Below are 5,000 nucleotides of genomic sequence, written 5' to 3' on the forward strand. Positions count from 1 at the left end.
GTACTGACCTGAACAACAGGTAGTAGAGGTAGAGGTAGAGGTACTGACCTGAACAACAGGTAGTAGAGGTAGAGGTAGAGGTACTGACCTGAACAACAGGTAGTAGAGGTAGAGGTAGAGGTACTGACCTGAACAACAGGTAGTAGAGGTAGAGGTAGAGGTACTGACCTGAACAACAGGTAGTAGAGGTAGAGGTAGAGGTACTGACCTGAACAACAGGTAGTAGAGGTAGAGGTAGAGGTACTGACCTGAACAACAGGTTGTAGAGGTAGAGGTAGAGGTACTGACCTGAACAACAGGTAGTAGAGGTAGAGGTACTGACCTGAACAACAGGTAGTAGAGGTAGAGGTAGAGGTACCGACCTGAACAACAGGTAGAAGAGGTAGAGGTCTAGCAGGCAGGGCAGACTGATCTTCATCACCACTGACTCCCCTAGAGGCAAGGTGGTGAAGGTGTGGCTCAGCATCCTCAGCAGAACAGCACTCTGGGGCAGGAGACTGGTCAGGGAACACAAAGACGTCGCCACCTACAGGCACAACCACACATAGCACCAGCAGTAATATGTATTATATTGATTTGATCATTTAATATGGCTGTTTATATTGATACATAAAGGGTGCCATCTGGGCACTGTCCTATCTAAAGTAGTGTACTATATAGGGAATTGGGTGCCGTTTGGGACAAAGCCTGTGTCAAAAGTACCACACTGTATATTGAATATAGTGTATGGGCCCGGTCTAAAGTAGTGCACTATATAGTGAATAGGGTGCTGTTTGGCCCGTGTCTGACCTCAGTGATGAGCGCCCGTTTGGTGTAGGCGGCAGCCGAGGGATTCAGGCTCTTATAGCTGACCACCGTGAACAAGATGGCTACCGTGGAGAGCTCCGAGCAGGGGATCCATCCTATAACACACACACACTGGTTAGCCTCTTATAGACACACCACACACACACACACACACACATACACTCACACTCATACACCCTCACACACCACACACACACACACACCTTTATCGGCGACGGGGAAGGAGAAGATGATGAAGAAGACAGATATCAGGAAGTAGAGGTAGGGTTCTAGATTGTTCCAGCCAAAGTTAGACTCTGCCTGCTCCACATCCAGGCCAGGCTCAAACCTGGTCAGCAGAGTTGTTAGGGCACTGAAGTTCTCCCACGCCTGGAGAGGAGGAGGAGGAGGAGGAGGAGGAGGAGGAGGAGGAGGAGGAGGAAGAATAGGAGGAGGAGGAGGAGGAAGATGAGAGAACAGAGGAGAGTTTAAAGTAAGAAAGAGATGAGAGGAGAGGAAAGGAGAGGAGAGGAGAGGAGAGGAGAGGAGAGGAGAGGAGAGGAGAGGAGAGGAGAGGAGAGGAGAGGAGAGGAGAGGAGAGGAGAGGAGAGGAGAGGAGAGGAGAGGAGAGGAGAGGAGAGTGTATCGTTAGCTGAGCGGTACCTTGCTGCTCTGGAAGATGCGTAGCGTGCAGATCACCATGGAGATGAAGGAGAGGTAGAAGACGAGGAGGGGGATGAAGAAGGCAAACAGGTCAACAGTCAGATTACTGATGATGAAGAAGAAGATGAGCGCGTTGACGTGGTGCGTGGGGATCACCGTGCTCAGCCATTGGACGCCGGCGCGAGACGCCCAATCAATGAGCTGATCCTTCACCTCGATGACCGTGGTGATAGGGTACTGCAACACCTACAGATGGGGAGGGAGGACACGGGAGTAGGGGTCAGGGAGGAGGGGTGAGGGAGGAGGGGTGAGTATTTGAACCAGTATTTGAAGAGATGTTAGCTGATTGGGTGTGATGTCATACATCCCAGGAAGTGTGATTGGGTGTGATGTCATACTAACCAGGAAGTGTCGTCTGGTGTCCATCAACATGTCACTCCGGCCCATCCCCCACACACCCTTCTTAGGCTTCTTAGGGACCAGGCCACTCTGCTAATGTACACACACCAGGAACACACACACACACCAGGAACACACACACACACCAGGAACACACACACACACCAGGAACACACACACACACCAGGAACACACACACACACCAGGAACACACACACACACCAGGAACACACACACACACCAGGAACACACACACACACACCAGGAACACACACACACACACACCAGGAACACACACACACACACACCAGGAACACACACACACACACCAGGAACACACACACACACCAGGAACACACACACACACACCAGGAACACACACACACACACACACCAGGAACACACACACACACACCAGGAACACACACACACACCAGGAACACACACACACACACCAGGAACACACACACACACACACACAGGAGCACATACACACACACACCAGGAACACACACACACACCAGGAGCACACACACGCACACACCAGGAACACACACCAGGAGCACACACACACACAGGAGCACACACACACACACACCAGGAACACACACACACACCAGGAACACACACACCACACACCAGGAACACACACACACACACCAGGAACACACACACACACACCAGGAACACACACACACACACACACCAGGAACACACACACACACACCAGGAACACACACACACACCAGGAACACACACACACACCAGGAACACACACACACACCAGGAACACACACACACACCAGGAACACACACACACACACCAGGAACACACACACACCCACACACAGGAGCACATACACACACACACACCTCTTTACTCAAAAAGGTCCAAAGTAGTTCACTATATAGGGCAGAGGGTGTGATTTAGGATGCGGTCTAGCTGTAGTTTCTCTCCAGAGGCCTGTTGTGCTGGGCTCTGACTCACTGTGTGTGTGTGGTACCTTCTCTCCAGAGGCCTGTTGTGCTGGGCTCTGACTCACTGTGTGTGGTACCTTCTCTCCAGAGGCCTGTTGTGCTGGGCTCTGACTCACTGTGTGTGGTACCTTCTCTCCAGAGGCATGTTGTGCTGGGCTCTGACTCACTGTGTGTGGTACCTTCTCTCCAGAGGCCTGTTGTGCTGGGCTCTGACTCACTGTGTGTGGTACCTTCTCTCCAGAGGCCTGTTGTACTGGGCTCTGACTCACTGTGTGTGTGTGGTACCTTCTCTCCAGAGGCCTGTTGTGCTGGGCTCTGACTCACTGCGTGTGTGTGTGTGTGTGTGTGTGTGTGGTACCTTCTCTCCAGAGGTTTGTGCAGGGCCCAGTCTCTGGGTCTTGGGTGTGTCCTGTTTCTGGTAGAGCCGGCGCTGGGGGCCATGCCCTGGGCGTACCTCTTAGTGATCTCTACAAAATCATCCAGATCCACAAACTGACCAGCTATATAGAGAACAGAGAGAGAGAGGGGGGGGGGGGGGAGAGGGGAGAGGGAAAGAGGGGGGGGGGGGGGGGGAGCGAGAGAGAGAGAGAGGGGGGGGGGGAAGGGAAAGGGAGATTGAGAAAGAGGGGGGGGGGGAGCGAGAGAGAGGGGAGAGGGAAAGGCAGAATAGAGAAATAGAAGAGGGAGAAAGAGGGAGAGAGAGGGAGAGAGAGAGGGGTGAGAGGAAGAGATGTAGAGGGCGACATGGAAAGGGAGAGAGATGGAAAGGGAGAGAGAGATAGATAGATAGATAGATAGATAGATAGATAGATAGATAGATAGATAGATAGATAGATAGATAGATAGATAGATAGATAGATAGATAGATAGATAGATAGATAGATAGATAGATAGATAGATAGATAGATAGATAGATAGATAGATAGATAGATAGATAGATAGATAGATAGATAGATAGATAGGGAAGTAGAGATAGAGATGAGTCATTAAATCTTAACTTCTAGTTCTCTCTCTCTCCTGAGAAGACAGCACCATGAAGTACACACACACTTACACTCGCCAGTGACCATGCTCTCCAGGACTTTCTGGGTTTGGTCCGTGGTGGCGCCACCTGTTGGCCAAGATTACAGAGTCACTTACACTTAAAGGTGCAAACACAGAATGTTCCAGAAAATGTCTAGAATATGTCATCTGCATTAATAGTGGAATGTTTTAATAATATTGTGTTTTGAATGCAGTCTAGTGCTGTTGCAATTCACTTAGTTGCCACATGGGGAGAAAACCATGTGCTGCACCTTTAAAATACATGACATTTTGATATTGTAATACAGATGGTCAAACCTTCCCGGAAAACTAATCAAAATATCAACTCCAACTTGTTCCCAGAGATCAAGTAACAGGGTTGCTGAAAACCTGAGATCAAGGTTCTCTGTGTGTGTGTGTGTGTGTGTGTGTGTGTCTATGTCCAGGTGTGTGTGTCCAGGTGTGTGTGTCCAGTGTGTGTGTGTGTGTGTGTCCAGTGTGTGTGTGTGTGTGTGTGTGTGTGTGTGTGGTGTATGTGTGTGTGTGTGTGTGTGAAGGTGTGTATCCAGGTGTGTGTGCGTCCAGATGTGTGTGTGTGTGTGTCGTACCGTGCACAGCGTTGACCTGTCCAACGTTCTCCATCATCTCAGACACCGCCATCTTCTCCTTCCTGTCAGGGTTCAGCTTCCTGAACATCATCATGGCTGCCTTCCGGACCGTCTGCTCAAACCTGTTCTCTGTCGACAGCTTACGCACCTCCTCCTCATTATCATCACTGATGCCTGGGAGGTTCTCACACACACACACACACACACACACACACACACACACACACACACACACACACACACACAGACACACACACACACACACACACACACACACACACACACACACACACAGGCATGTAAACACACACAGGCATGTAAACCACAGGAGGCTGGTGGCACCTTAACTGGGGAGGACAGGCTCGTGGTAATGACTGGAGCGGAATGAGAGGAATGGATTCACATGGTTTCTATTGCATTTACTCTGTTCCAGACATTATGATGAGCCGTTCTCCCCTCAGCAGACTCCTGTGATGTAAACACACACACACATAATGGGTATGTAAACACACAAATATGTAAACACACAAGTATGTAAACACA

At 50.1% G+C, this 5,000-nt stretch overlaps 1 pseudogene across 1 annotated transcript in view; it reads right to left on the reverse strand.

Annotated features, from left to right (window-relative positions):
- Nucleotides 1-362: 362 nt before the first annotated feature.
- LOC311122406 (wolframin-like) overlaps nucleotides 363-5,000 on the reverse strand; it is a 12,278-nt pseudogene continuing 7,640 nt past the window's right edge. Inside the window, exons 5-12 of the transcript in view lie at nucleotides 4,458-4,631; nucleotides 3,881-3,937; nucleotides 3,185-3,326; nucleotides 1,852-1,941; nucleotides 1,450-1,695; nucleotides 1,011-1,176; nucleotides 790-902; nucleotides 363-526 (exon numbers count right to left, since the gene is read on the reverse strand). The product of the transcript in view is annotated as a wolframin-like (transcript). The remainder of the gene's footprint in view (nucleotides 527-789; nucleotides 903-1,010; nucleotides 1,177-1,449; nucleotides 1,696-1,851; nucleotides 1,942-3,184; nucleotides 3,327-3,880; nucleotides 3,938-4,457; nucleotides 4,632-5,000) is intronic.

Source organism: Coregonus lavaretus, assembly GCF_964263955.1.
Source record: "Coregonus lavaretus genome assembly, contig: HAP1_SCAFFOLD_7126, whole genome shotgun sequence".
Lineage (NCBI taxonomy): Eukaryota > Metazoa > Chordata > Actinopteri > Salmoniformes > Salmonidae > Coregonus > Coregonus lavaretus.